The sequence below is a fragment of the Ambystoma mexicanum genome, chromosome 6q, assembly GCF_040938575.1.
Source record: "Ambystoma mexicanum isolate Mex_15411 chromosome 6q, UKY_AmexF1_1, whole genome shotgun sequence".
Lineage (NCBI taxonomy): Eukaryota > Metazoa > Chordata > Amphibia > Caudata > Ambystomatidae > Ambystoma > Ambystoma mexicanum.
Window position 1 is genome coordinate 794,301,173 of NC_090937.1, and position 16,028 is coordinate 794,317,200.

Sequence of the window (16,028 nt, forward strand, 5' to 3'; positions counted from 1 at the left end):
CTTTGTATTTGGAACCCAAGGCGCATCATTTATGTTGCTGTTGATCCACATCCCTAAATACTGCACCTTTTTTACACAATTAAAACCTGCATTATTCAATCTCCATTTCGGTTCACGGTTTTTAGTTCGTTTTTTGGCTTGGGTAAGATCTTAAAGAGTTAGCACTTCCGACTTTGCAGGATTCATTCTTAGTTTGTTTTTTTGTGATGTAGCTCTCAAGGGATGCTAACTTCCTTGTCAAGCCAATCGGCGTAAGGTCCGGTAAGGCAATATCATCAGTGTACAACAGCCAATTTACTGCCTCATCATTGATTTTTGGTGGATGGGAATTGATCACTCCAAGTGTCTCTCCGATGTCTGAAAGAAAGAAGCAGAACAGGGTAGCTGCAAGTGGGCAACCCTGTTTTACACCATGATTAGTCAATATTGGTTTGCTGAGACTTCCGACAATATCCAGTCTGATCTTAATTTCCGTACCTGTGTGAAGTTCTTTAATAGGTTGTAATAGATTTTCAGGGCATTTCCATTTCCTCAATTTTTCCCAGAGCAGGTCTCGATCAATAGTGTCGAAAGCATTGGACAAATTGACAAAAGCTATGTACATTTTCTTATTTTGTCGAATCGCTTCCATCTTTAGAAAGTTTATGATTGTTACATTTAAACCACATCCAACTCCTTTGACGAATCTGGCCTGACGTGGGTCGAATCTCGCAGCTTCTTGAATCCACTTTAATAATTGGCATTGAAGCTGGGTGGCAAAGATTTTGCCCACCACGTCAAGGAGTGCAATCCGTCGATAGTTCTTTGGCTGAGTTCAATTGCCTTATTTAAAAATTGGGACAACGATTGCACTCCGCCAAGAAGTTGGAATTCTTCTCTTTCGCAGAATGGATGCGAACAGGACATAGCAAAAGTCAGCCCAAAGTTCTGGTTGTTGTTTTAACAGGTGATTCGTCAGGCCATCTGGTCCAGGGGCTCTTGACATGCTAAGTCTCAAGATGTTTCTTAGAATGTCCTCCTTTTCAATTCCAATTGACCACTCAATGTCTGTGTCAGGTTGCTTAGTGACATTTGTATTTTGATGAAAAATATTTCCGTATAGTAGTCAACCCATGCTTTCTCAGACACCATATTGGTTATGGGCGCACCTTGGGGCACAGCTACATCATTCAGATAGTTCCAGAATCCACTTGTATTTCTTTTAGCTAGAGTTTCCATCATCAGTTCAGCATCACGTTGCATCATTACTGATCTGTGACTTATTAGCCAATTTTTATAAGTTTGTTTTACTTGTTTTATCATTTTTGCGCGATCATCTTGCACAATTTTTTTTGCATGTTGTTATTGCTTTGTTTAGCTCTTTTTTCTTACTTGCTATTTCATTATCCCACGCATGTGTTTTGTTAAAGTCAGACTTAACTTCATCACATATGTCTCGCGATAAGCTTCTAGAAGCACTGTATATTCAGTTGTCTCCACATCTTGCTTGTTCTTACGCGATTTTAGAAGGGATCTTATGTTGGAGATGTCGAGCCGTAAGCGATTGCGACCTGGTGCAACAGCCAAATGCTCGTGATTGATGACCTCTCTTCTTTTTCGCTGATGTAACTTCAGCTAGATCTTTAACATACAGTGGTCACTTTGCTCCATCTCAATAACTTGTAGCGATTCAACCTCGCTTCTCACTTTTTCAGTTGCGAACATGTAGTCAATGATTGACCTTTGTTGTTTCACTGCCAAGTAAAGTGTGCAAGGATGTCTCCAGGGGTGTCTCCATTCAGCATCTTTATATTCCACACTTTCATTTCTAGGAGCCAAGCGTCTGCTGCTGGTGCTTCGTTTCCCGTCTGGTTTTCTTGGGCATTTATAGAATTTTTTTGTAAACAATTTACATTGAAATCTACACAAATCAGTATGTTCACTTCTTTATCATTATCATAGATGTCACTTATTATTTCGGAGATCTGATCAATGAAGTTGTCTTGCCGCGTGGCCTCATGTTGCCAATATATATTTATCAGCACCAATATTTTGCCTGTGTTTCTCAATTGCATCGGTAGTTGGATCTTAACTACTTGTGTGTAGGGCGATATGTTTTTATCGAAGAGAATCCGTGCACCACTTTTGACTTTGACAAGTGTTAAGAGACCAGTCATAGGCCTTCCTTTCAATCCCTTTATTGCCGGATTAAAAGCAGTCTCAAATCCATCTGCGATTGGGTTCTTCAAGAGCCACGTCTCTTGGAGGCATAGAATATCTATGAAACCCTAATTCTGTAGATTTATCACCAAAAAGGTGCGTATATCCTCTCATATTCGATGAGAAAATACAACTCATGTTCATACGATTGATGGTCTTGGCCACCCAGGTCCAGTTTTGCTCATCATTGGAGTCATAGTGGATATTCCGGTTTTGCGGATCCGACATGGCAACCGTGATTCTGATCAAATCCTTTTCCGAGTCCCATCTTCTGTTATTGTTACTGCCGTTTAGTGCTTCTGGCTTCATTGTCCACATGTTTTCATTTACTGAATTAACAGCATCTTTGCTTTGAACTGGTCTATACGCAGGGGAGCTATCACTTCTCTTGGTTTGCTCCTGCCACTTTCTTTCGCTGATTTCAGTAATATCGAACCCCTTTGTATTTAGGAGCGTGCAGGTATTCATTAAAGAGTCTCGAAAAATGTTTCGATTCTATGTGAAGTATTACACAGTCATTTGTCTTTTCATCCTCAAATTCAACTGTTTGAATATCTTCAGAGGCAACCGTCCACAATTGTGGTATATGATGGAAGAGCATGAGAGTATTTTTCTATTTAGGATCAAGCCATCTTTCTCTTTTTCAATTCGCTCCAGCCGTAGCGGAAATTTTCCGGCTGTTTATGCGTTTAAGAACTGAAAGATAGCGCCTTTACTGGCTAATGCACTGGCCTTTTGATGGATCCGGGGTTCCCATCGCTTGGCTTTAGATAGATCAAGGTTATCTTTCGGGATAACGGTGAACATTTAGTTGTTTGTTGACAATCTTTCTCATGTTTGTTTGGGTCAATGCTTTGTTTCTCAGACGACTCCATCTTTTGCACTTCTGAAGAATTGGAGGCTTCAATTAAGGCTCTTCTTGCAACTAAGGTGAGGAACTTGGTTGAGCTCTTGACAGCAGGCTCAATTGACGAGACATTGCGCTTTCTGGATTCCACAATAACGCATCTTCGGCTTCTTGTATCTAGCTCAACCACAGCAGAAGGGCTGGAATCTATGTTTATTGGAAGATTTAACGACCCGTGTCCTACATTCAATTCAGAGTCGTGTGTCTCACTCTTTTCAGTTTGTTCACCTTCGCTCATTTCGTACGTGGATACATCTAAGAGGTCAGAAGGTGTGCAATCATCCGCCGGAATGTTGTTCTTTCCCACAGGTTGATGTTCCTCAAAAAGCATCGAACGTTCGATCTTTGTGGCATTTTTCCCTTTTTCAAATGTTTCGGTTTCTTCTCCAGGATTGATACAGACAGAGCTTTTTTGTCCATCTCAGCTTTTTTGGGATTAAAGATTGGAAACAGTCCTGCTTCCATGGGAGTGCCATCTTCATACAAGCAGCTTTGCTCGGCTATCTCATCATTGTCACCAGAACTTAATTTGGGTGGGCCTCTGGATTACCCACCAGTCCGTCTGCATTCGAGGAGGTGGAGGGTATATTTTCCCTTATGTACATGTAGGTTCTGCAGATCTTTTTGGATACAAATTCCGTTGTTTGTTGATCCAGCTTCTCATGTCTCACAAGTAACGCTTGGTCTCCCACTATTGCGGCTTGTGTCGGCTTATTTTCTCATTCACCACAGGTAATATGATCAGCTTTTTCAGACATGTTTTCATCTGTACATGTGTTTTTCGTTTTATGTCTTTGTTTCCGTAATTGGCTTTCAGTTATTACATCTGTAGATGGTTCAACATCAATCAGCTCATTGATTTTACTCCTATCTATGATGCCATTTTTGATTCGTGGGGGAACGTCTTCCTTTTGGTTAGTATTGTTTTTGTCAGCTGCCAGCTCACAAGAGGCAGTGTAACTAACAACAGGGACAGTATCCGGCTTCTCAGGTATGACAAGGTCCTGTTTTTGCATTTTCAAAAAGGCTATTGCTTCCCGGGCTACTTCGGCAAACAAACGCTTGTCTATCGCACTATTTTTGGTGTGTTCTAACATGTCTCTCACATTTGCTTCCAATCTCGAATTTTCAATTGTCCGCGCTTGTTTACTCATAGCGAATTCCTGCTCCACGATTACCATTTTTTTGTTAAGCAGGGCTATTAATGTTGTGTGATCTTTAATATTCTCCTTCAGTTGTTCATATAGTTTAGTGAATGGGGACATGGCTATGGTCAGAGCAGCCATTATCAGTGGATTCAGATCTTTGGTAAGCATGTCAGAAAGATTTTGCGCCAAGTTTTAAGTTCGGTTGGGGCGTTTGCACTTCAGTTGCGATTGGGTGGCTAAATTAGTCTTCCTGGTGTTTCTGTACTTGGCGGACGAATCTTCAAAAATGGAGCTTTCAGCTGAAGAAGCTGAGTAAGAGTCCTCTATATTAGCATTCGGAGGCTCTGTTGGAGTTTTGTCCGCATGTCTTTTTTGTGAGTCCGTTACATAGTCGTCTGTAGTCGACACCAATCTTTTCCTTTTTGCCAGTGGTTTGGATGCCAACTTCTGATTTCTTTCACTGAAGTGCACCTCAGTAGACAATTGTTGAACATCCTTTCCACTAGTGGTATGAGCATAGGATAAAGCTTCTTGTGGTTTCTCACCATTTGAGGCTTCGCCAACAGTCTCAACACTTTGCTGGTTTCCAATTATGGCATTTATTGCAATAAGATCTTTCAAGATTTTATCTACTGCTGCAATTGAGCTACGTCTATTTAAGCTTGAAGTACTACTGGTAGAGCCGTCCGATGGCATATTGGGGATGGTCCATTTAGCGCTGAATCTTACAGCTGATTCTACATCAACATGTTGCTTAGTTGTATGAGGGCTAGAAAGATCATCTGTGTAAAATAACGCTTTGTCTTGAAATCGATCTTCTCTGACCTTTTTTCCAACCTCAGCGGGCATTTTTCTTTGTGCTGGAACAGAGCTATTGCATATGTAATCATATCGTGTTCGGTCCACTAAGTCTGTGTCACACAAGCTCATATTATGTAGCTCATTTGAGCATTGTGTTGCTCTTAACGCTAAAGTCTGTAATGGTTGAACTATTTTTTGATCTTGAGTCTCTTTTGAAGCAGATATGAAAACGTTCTCATTTATTCCGGCAGCTGGGCAACATAATCGTCACACGATGAGCTCTTCAGCAGCGGCCATGCAAGGAGAAATACAGCTGTCATGCATAGGACTGCCCTCTAGCAAGTCCTGTTGTTTCTCGGCTACTGGGAACACAGGACTGCTAGCAGTAAAGTCAAGAAAAATGTCAAAAGTTAAAGAGGAGCCAGAGGCACAGGTCCTTTTTCAGGACTCTGCGCTACTACCAATGGGGCCGCACAGAGTCCCAACATCCCTCCGGCACCCGCGGCCAAGAAACGTTGTTGACGCTGAGTGAGAAGGTGGGCACCTCCCCCTTCTCCAGCGGGGTCGGCAAAGCCAGGTCAGTACCGAGGCCCATCACGATGCCGCTGGCAGATCCATGCAAATCAATTGTGCAGCTGGGCATGCGCGCCTTTTTTTCCCTGAAACAGCTTGCCATGTCGCTTAGGTGAAGCTGCGAGGCGCACCCCACGCACCCCAAGCAACAAAAACAACACTCCTGCACACTCTGCGTCGCTCTGCGACGGTGGCAGGGTTTTTAAGGCTTGGAAAACGATTTCCTCCACACAAAGAAGTCTATGGACAGCAAACTTGGCTTGCAGGGAGTTCAGGCAAGTTCAGAGTCCTCAACACTAACAACACTCCTGCACACTCCGCCAGACACACACACACACATCTCAAAGTAGGAGCGTATCAACCAGAGACTACACTCACTCTGTGCACTGAACACAGAGTTTCACTAAGTGGCACTAAGTGCCCCACCAATGCACACTGTACTTCGCATTAACAGAAACTCTTGCCTTTAATAAATCCCACTGAAAATGCATATCTGGCAGAAACTACATGTCCCAGCATGTAATGCGCTTATAGCACACAACTGACTCATGCATATATTTGACAGAGCCTACACATCCTTAAGAGCACAAAGATCACTGTAGGTGCATTTTTGGCGTAGACTACGCTCTGTCCCCTGAAGCAAAGATGGCCAACCCGTGCATACTGTTCTCTACACTGACAGGAAACCCTGCTCGCACACAACTCATTGTAAGTGTGTTTCTGGTAGCGACTACACATCCCAGCATGCACTGTGTTACTAGAATAAACCTCACTTAGGTGCCTTTCTGGCAGATATTACATGTAGCAGCATTTACTGTGTTAAGAGCAGAATTCTCACTTTAGGTGCTTTTCTGTCATAGAGCAGACCCTCTTTCTGCCCCCTAAACCAGATATGGCCCGTATGTGCATACTTTAGTGTACATTAATAGGAACCTTCACTTTGCCAAAAACTCACTGTACGTTTAGTTCTGGCAGAGAATACTTACCCAGCATGCACTGCTTTAATATTATGTAACTCATTGCAGGCACATATCTGCTAGATAATGCACTTCCCACAATGCACTGATTAGATAAACAAACTCCTTGTAGGTGCACATCTGGCAGAGACTACACATTCACTCTTTGCCCTGAACTATAGACCGTCCTCCATCCATAATGTACTCTACATTAACGGGATACCTTAGCTTGATGTTTTCCATCCTCATGTACAACGTGGCAGTAAACCACTCCTGTGGTTATCATAATCCCATATTGATGCAATACAATTGCCTTGATTTACCAAATTGTCCTCTCATCATTTTTTAAAAAGTAGTTGACCATTAATGGCTCATAGGGAAGCAGAGGAAAGAAAGTAATGTCAGCACAATGTGATGCATACAGCACTATAGCTCTTCTCATTACACCACAATAATTACTCATAAGCATGATTGATCGTTCTCTATGTGGGCTTTTCCACTGGTGTGGCGGAGAGTTAGTCATCATTGGTGGATCTGCTGAATGTTGTCCTTGAAGCTCGGCTTTCTTCCGCGGCAACACATTTACCCTGAAAGGACCGCCACGGGTCACACTGACCAGATAACATAGCAGGAACCTATGGCCAGATGCCGCCATAATCTCTGCAAGTATAACAAGGAAGAGATAGAGTACAGATATCAGACACTATCCTACTGCGGGCGAATTCGTCCTGAAGAAGGACCACAGGAAAGGTCTGAAATGCATTGCTCTTGGAAATGCATTGGCTTTGCTTGTCTTCTACTTCTTCACAAAAATTTACTCTAAGTAAAAAAAACTATACAATTATTGATCACAAGGAGTTCTTGCTTTTGCTCATTAAGATGGAATGAAGGAATAACATTCACCAGTAGTATTTGCTATAATAATTGGCGACCCCAGGTCTGATGAACATTTTCATCAAACACACTTTTTCTTTGCTTTTGTTTACCAGTGTATTGTATGGTGGGTCTCTGAGGTTCGCCATCAACCTACAAGGAATTTTTTGAACAATTAAAGAAACTGAATAACATAGCGGTGCCCGCACAACCCCTTTTGTTTTCTGCTGAATGTTGTCCCCATCACCATAATGCTGTGTCAGCTTTTCACTCATGCTGGAGTGATATCCCTAAGCATTGCCGGAAGAGGAGTAAGAGCTATAACGGACTTAATTCCACTAAGTTACCAATGACATTCACAAGTGTACGGTTGTCCCAACAAGGTGGCTTTATGAAAGGGTTGCATGCATTTGCAGAGGGGCAACCAGAATGTGAATGACTCTGCTGGGCAATTGCTTGATTGAGCACCATATTAAAATCAGCCATTTACACATGGCACCACCAGAAGCTCCCGTCTCCCAGGGTTTGAGGCAGCCTTAATGATTTGTTTAGCATTCTCCTAGATTCTCCCAGATTATAAACCCAAAATATTCGAAACTGAAGGGAATTGGATAGGATCTGCACGAGTGAGCACTTACCACTTGCTCACATCACACTGAATAAGCACAGGGAGTTTCTCTGGAGCTGCCCCTGCTGTAAGGCACCCTGTGCCCATGATAAAAGCCTGTCCTGGCCGAACCATATTACAAGGTAAAGTTCTCAAAAGAAAAGCCTCCCATATCAAGCCGTTCCAGATCAAAATGGACACAGAACATTTCCATTCCACAGTGATTGAACAGTAGAATTGTGCATTTCCTATCTCAGCCCTTTATCCCAGAAGATACAGAAATTAAATGTATGCTGGTGTCCCATAGCACCTCAGGAGGCTGGTACGATGTCCTTGACCAGCCCCCCACATAACAATGGCAATGTGGAAATCGAACTTTCAACAACAAAAAAAGGAAACATGAGAGAAGATGAAGAGCCCGCAACGTACATTCCCTGCTGCCCCTCATTTGTATTGGAGAGAGGAGAGGAGGGAGAGAGAGGAAGAGCGGCATTTAATGCTGGATGACAGGACCATGCTGACGCACGAGCACCCTCTTCTCAGAGAGCCGCAGCCAGGGAAGGATTGGCCTGCAGATCCTGTGAGCCTTGAAGCCCCTGCGGCATATGCCGCCAGAGGGGAAAGGAAAAAGAGGAGGGGAGCGCCACGCCCCCACCGCAAGCCATGGGCTTGGGCTGTGCTTCAATGCCCGAGTTGCGGTGTAAGGCCAGACCACCTGGCGATGAGGTGCGTGAAGATGCCCACCTCGCAGAGTAGTCGGTCGCCACGGGGAAGCAGTATTCACTGCCGCGAGGAGAAGGAGGAGCCAGGAGGAAATGAAGAGGCCGCAGCCGCAGGAAATGTAACGTCTCCAGCCTAGGGAGAGAACTATGCTGCGAGAGGTGGCAGCCCCTGCCGTGCTGTGGAGGAGGGAGTCAGACAGCAAACCCCCCCTCCGGCATCCGCCTCCATAGGGGGGAGCAAAAATAGTGCAGCCGCAGTCGCGGCAACAAAAGAACCTCCCGCCAGGAGAGAGAGTGGTGCTGCCCCACCCGCAGGCGCGAGGCAAGAGAAGAGGGAGCCCCTGCCATGCTGCAGAGGATGATCCAACCTGCAGCCCCCCCCTGCGGCATCCGCCACCAGCAAAAGGAAGCACCTATGCAACATTCCAGGTCGGGCCTGTAGCCCATGCGGCAGCCGCCAACAGCAGAGGGAAGAACCGCCAGGCCCCCACTGTTAGCCCAGGCCCAGTGGTGAAGGAAATTAAATGCTCCGGTCAGGAGCGAAGGATAAGAGGTGGGTCCCCTGCATGCAGTAACACTGTTCTGTGTTGTGGTGCCGCCAGAGCCCACACCATGAGCCCGAGCCTGCCGTGTTGAAATAGAGGTGAACCGGTCAAAGCATAATAAAGAAGAAGGAAGGTGGCATCCACGCTGACATCAAGCTGCCAAAGTCCCTGCAGCAGCAGCATGTTGCTGACTGGGGCCACGCCACCGGAGGAGCCTCATGAAAATACCGGGCCCGGCGATGAAATGAAGGAAGTGTGCTCTGGTCTGGAGCAGTGGAATATGGAAAGCTCCAACATGGGATCTGAAGAGCCCTGCTGTGGGGAACAGCTCACCCTGTACTCCCAGAAGGTTTGCAAAGGGGAAGGACCAACTACTATCACTCTAACGACAGCCCTCCAGGGCGAATAATAAAGTGCTCCATGTCTCCATGCAGGGGAAGCTGAATGAGAGGTACTCTGCGCACCGACCAACAGCCATGCATCAACAGAGCAGAATTTTGCAGCAGCACCAACAATGGCCACGCTGCCTCCAACGTGCTACTACCACCCTTATGCTCCTCAGGGTTCCAAGCTATGAGCATCGAGGCATCCTGCGCTCTGTGAACTGCACATCTCACCAGTGTTATCAAGCATAGGATGGTGCATGCACAGGACTTTACGAGGTGAGGACCCTCGAGCACTGGGTAAGAGGCACTCTGCGCTGCCCGGTGATATGAGAGGCTGAATCCCACTATGTGCCTGCAACACCAGGAAATGTCTGCACTGCCAGCCAGATAAGAACCTGTGCACTGCACCAGCAGTCGAAAGGCATGGCCCCACAAGAATAAAAGCAATCATCTCCCTGCACTGTGCCATTCAAAAACAGGACACCCTGCCACGGAAGTCACCCTGCCTGCCCTACAAACGGCCTCAACACTATGCCACTAACATCCCCCACTGTACCGTCTAAAGATCAGGGAGCTGGTGGCCCTGACTGCCTGCCACTAATGACATCCTGACTGCCTGCCACTAATGTCACCCGGCATGCCATGCCATTGAAGGACCAGGCCAACGTGGGCTTGGGGGAGATACCTGCCGGACCCCTGAGTTCAGCCAACAACTGGTGTCTGACCAACAAACACATGTGGCCCTGACACCCACCACGAGGAAGCGGTACATGGAGCAAAATAAGAGTTGCAACTCTGCAGGAGTGCTTGTGCGCCCTTGGGTGCCATAGGGAGAGAGCAGCACGCCTGACTGAGTGAACCTCGCCGAAAAGGGCGGTGAGTGAGGTCCAGTCACCCTGTACCCTGTCAACATCACGTGGAGCAGCCTGGACACCTTGCGATCCGTGTCTCACTGCCCTACACACAACATCAGAGGACCATGCCGATGTGGGCCCTGGTAACCGCAAGGTGCGGCTTTGCCGGACTTGAACTATACCATCAATTGACCCAGACCCGGAGAAGTGACTCCTGAACGGATACTGATGGAAAGTGAACTGGTCTCCTGCATTCCTGCGATTGCTCAAAGAGGACATGCGTTTTGATGCTGTGAACCTGCATAGTAGTTAGATGCTTAAAGTGGTCTCAGTAAAGGACAGTGATGTGAAGCTGTGATCCCGCATTTAGTAGGTGTGCATATCATGCCAGCAGCCAACCATGGCGTTGTTTCAGTGGTTGCAGTTCCGAACCCCAGGTTAATAAAGGGTTTTATAAACAGTGGTAGAACTGCCTACATTCCACCGGCAGCCCGCCAACCACGACTCAACCTCTGAGCATGTTGAGTATAGGCTAGTATGTATTATGTCTGTAACTATCTGAGTAGCTATTTAAGTGGCAGTGGCACATCCGATTTTGGGGTTGGTCCCAATGACTCAGAAGGAACCCAAGTAATGTTGTTCTGTAACGGGGGAGAGGGAATCATTTATGTGGTAGCAACTGTTGTTTGTTTGATATGAAAAAGGAGGAGTTATGTGTAGTAACCCTCCCATGTGTGTTAACCCTTTAAGGGGATGTGTCCCTCCCACGTGCATTGCCCTTTTAAGATGGGACATGACTCTGTCATGGCCCAAGCTAATAAAAGGGAGCCCTGCAGGTACGTGCGGGGGAATGGCTGAAGACTCCGAAATGAAATTACCTGAGTCTGTGTATCATTAAGGCCTGCAGGCACACCCTATGTAAGCAGGGCCTGCAGGCCAGGTTGCCAAGGAGCCCCCCTGTTAGCAAGGCAGCCAGTGTCTGCATGTGCGGGTACGGCTTGCCCTGCCCTCCAAGACCGGGTGTGTCCCCGGCAATCCCTCAAGGCACGGGGCCTCTGTGGTGCTGGTGTCCCATAGCACCTCAAAGGGCTGGTGCGATGTCCATGAACAGCCCCCCCCCCCATAACTTCATGGCTGCAAAGGGGAATCTACTTACCAGGCAGCTCTGCAACGCAGCATTTACTGCCTGCCGCCCCTAGTGGATTCAGAACACACGCCATATCTGTCGCTTCAGGTGCAGGTGCCACGCTACGGACAGAGTGGACAGGGTCAGCCGTTTTCTCCACAGGCCAATCAGCGATAGGAAAATAGAAATACATTATCCATAGGCCAGGAAAATACAAGGGGTATCATTCTGGGATGCGGTGGTTGAGAGATAACGGCGAAATTTCAAATCTCGATGACTCCTGCTGTTGGAGTCTGAAACATTTAAAAAGGCTCAGTCAAAGCCATTTCCTTGTCAGTTGGAGACTGTTTTTTCTTTAAAGGGACAATTAATTAACATATCCTTTATTGTGCTTTATTGAGTAAGAGCAGTTTTACAGTTTCCGATCACTTCCCACTTAAACAGATAAGGTAACAGAAGAATAGAGAGATAAACTTATCTGACTAGGGTTACAAAATTTGACGAAATTGTACAGACTGAACAGAAACCAGTACATCCTTCCTTGTTCAATGACCTACAACTTACATTGTAAACCATGTCTGGTGGCGGGTTTATTTCCTGAGTCCTGATATGCCCACCCAAGTGTTAAGGCCCAACTTCAAGTTTTTAAACATTCCTACTTACAGTCTTCATTCTGTTGCTCAGAGTTCATCCAAACGTGGCGTAGAAGGGAAAAGAGGCGTTGCAATTTGGCCAAGATAATAATTCGATAAAGTTGAGAAGTTGGTGGAGAGGGAACTCTGAAAGGGCTAACAATTTAAGTTAACCGTAGCGGGATGCATCCCTGTAACCAGCAGATTACACACGGATGGTTTCAGTTGGTGCACGTATTGCTGTAAACTGAACCTGCGACCTCTGGTAAACCACAAATCTGGGCTGCAGGTTTTTAGAACTATTGGGATATATAAGTGAAGTTGGGAGTTGCAGTCATACACATATCTATGCAGCAGGAGCACCAACCCTCTGTATTTTCTTGCTGAAAATGCGTTGCGTGTCCTGCAACATTGTAACCTGTAAAGTCCAAGGGGGGCATTCTTTCTATCTCACTGTGTTTGAAAACTGCAGAAACACACATTCCTACAGGAAGGAAGCCAAGCTCTGTATGAGCGATACTCTTCTGAGCAATACCACTGAGCAGAAGGTACAAGATGGGTCTCTGTGTCAGGGAGATAACACCATTGAGCTATCTAGCGGCAAGTGACCTCCAGGTACACACCCAGTGTGCAAGAATATTTACAAATTGCGGTTGTAAACAGGGACGTCTCTGTGGGGGGCAAACGGGGCATGTCCCATCCAGGCCTCCCGCATGTTAATTTGTTGGCTGGGTAAGTGGTGTTGGGCTGGTGGAGAGTGAGGTGAGAGAGACCAACACGTGCCTGAAGGTCTGGCCAGGCTGCAGCAGGAGGCAAGTACCGCACGGCTCCTCCGGTGAGGTGACTTTAAATTAAAGTTCAAGTAAAAACGTAATTGAGCAAGTGAGTTTGATTCTACTGCTCTACTGCTCTAGCGCGCCCCCACTCCCACCGGGCTGGGTTTTACAGATTTCAACAACACGTGGTCATCTAGTGCCAGTCAGGGACGTCCTTTCACCAAAATGCCTGCGGTAGCGGAAGTGACATCACACGACCCTTGACATCTGATGACATTACAGGAAGTGATGTAATTTAAACCCACCCCACAGTGATATTGCGGGAAGCGATGACATGCGACCTTTCACCCTTTGACAAAACAGGAAGTGTCATCACATAGAATTGTTCCTAGGTACACTACGAAAAATATGTTTATTATATCACTATAATGTGATATACTTTTCATACAAGAATGGATCGCCAGATGTATCATTAGGATCAGTGTGTAGAGGCCATTTTACTAAATTACTGTGAATGCAAGCCGGCGTCCATTGCCAAATGATGTGTTATTATATAGCACGTACGCTTAAGCTCTTTATATAGAATAAATATACATGCAATATCACCCACCCTGTGCTGCTACTCATTTATCGACCTCAGAAGGATGAAAGGCTGAGTTGAGGTGTTTAAGAACAGACTAATTCAGTGACTCACCCCCTGAAGAGTGCCTAAAATAAACCTTTAATGAGTCTAGCAATTATTGTATAGAATTCCAGAAAGACATATTGGGCCTCCTTACGGGGTTGGAGGTAGCCATGCCGTTTATACCTTGGCAGGCCCGGTAATTCCCTTTGCGCGGGACCCAGAGCCGGTACGTCCCATTCCCATTTGAGCTCCCATTAGGGCTCAATGAGAATGGGGAGGATGGTAGCAGCGGTACCGTCCATAATTGTACCGCTACTACCATCCAGTTCTGCTCGCGGGTGCCGCTCTGCACGCATGGTCTGACCAGGCATGCAGAGCGGCACCCGCGAGCAGAACCCGTAATGTGGCGGCATGGTAAAAACGATTTGCATATATAAATCTATGAAAAGTGTGGTGGAGTCAGCCCTGTGGCTATAGTGACTAGTCACTGGGTATAACTTCCCTCAATTACCAAAGGGGCATTTAAATCCTACTGTGGTTACCCCGGTTTACTGTTTACTAGCAGTGGTAACTGAAAAACCACTAGACTTTCCATTACACAGAAAAACATAAGCCTCCAAATGCTAAAGGCCCTTTTCCCGCCAATATCTGGTCGCAAATGCCACAGTGGTATTTTCAGCTCAGCTGAATTAGCACAGCGGAAACATGACAGTAATTCTTAACGCCGATAGTAACTTCCACACCACCTGACTTTCCATTTCACAGAAAATACCACTGGCAAGTATGTTAGCCGGACGAAAAATTACAAACTGCTTAAAGAAGGAAAGATCACTTTAATTATCTTGTAATGATGAAAGCTTTATCGCGTAAGTCATGTTTTTGTTTGCTCGTTTTCAAGAGCACACACGTCTCTTCCTCCGGCAGACATAGTGAACATTACAGTGTGTCAGGTGAACACGCACAAGGAGGAAGCATGTTTAAATGCTGTGGTGTGTTGAAGGTGAATGCAAATTTGGTGACAGCAGGGATTCTGCATGTTCCATTTCTGTTCCAATCAGTTTGAACGATTCATTTGAGCAGTATTTTAATGGCGTCTAAGTGTAAGATGCAGGTTTGGTAAAGGCAGCACTTCAGTTGCTGGGTGTTCATTTTAGCTTCCCTGGAGCTGTTGCCTACACTGGGGGGGGGGGGTATATCTGTTTTGCTACAAGAGAAAAGTAACATCCTAAAAACGTTGAAAAAAACCATACAAGCAACTTTCATAAGCCATGAAAAAGTGATGGCACACTTTGGATGTATTTACATACTTCATTACTTGTGTTGTGTTTTGTTAGGTGCCACATGCATACAAAATACAGAGCACTTGAACCACAAAAGACAGACCTTTTTAGCAAGCCCATGGGCAGAGTCTGCAGCAGGTATAGCAGGCGAGGAAGGGTCTGCTGCATACTCTTTCTAAGCCTGCTCCGAAATGACCTTAGAAGCTAGGAGGCAAGCCTATTAGTCTGACCTCAACATGATTTTATTGAGTTTTGCGTGCTATAAACTTCAGCCTGCGAAGCTGCCAGAGTCCTCCTCTTCTTTCCAGGGCACTGCTGACGTTACGTTATGTGGTGTGCTGTGTGGCCTATTGGCGCTGAAGGCTTCAGGGGGTGGAGGGGTGGGACCAGTGTCCACGATTGTGTGATTGTATACCAGCCATGTCTACAGTGACCGCCAGACCAACAGGCCAGGCTCAAGAGACTTTCTGCCGTACAAGCCCTGTCGGGTGAAATCTGGTCCAGTGTCTAAGATGCGCAGCCTGCCGTTTTCATTTTGTTCAATAAATGCTTGCTTGAAATCCTTTTCATGTATTTTCTTTCAAAATTAATATATTATTTGAAACAAAAACAAAGTGAAATGTCCTTAATATAGCATCCTCTTGGGGAAACAGATCACAGAGAAGTATAATGTTTATATTTCATTAACAACTAGATAATCCATTTAAAGCTTAGAGGAGTATCTGTTTCATATTGGGTGGGGGCATGGGTGTCGGGCGACATGGATTTTAAGGGGGTGGGAGTAGGACATGGGTTTCAGGGGGCCCCCAAGGCTGGCTGTGTGCCAGGCCCCAGAAAGGGTTAAGATGGCTCTGTTTGGAAATATTAAAAGGAAATATAGAATGCATTCAGGTGAGTGAGATTTGAAAAGCCGACTCGCAATCCTTGCCAGACCAATTATAGGTCATTAAAACATACATACTTAATTTAACAGATAATTTAAATATTTAACCTCTCACAGCCTGCATCATCCTTAGTC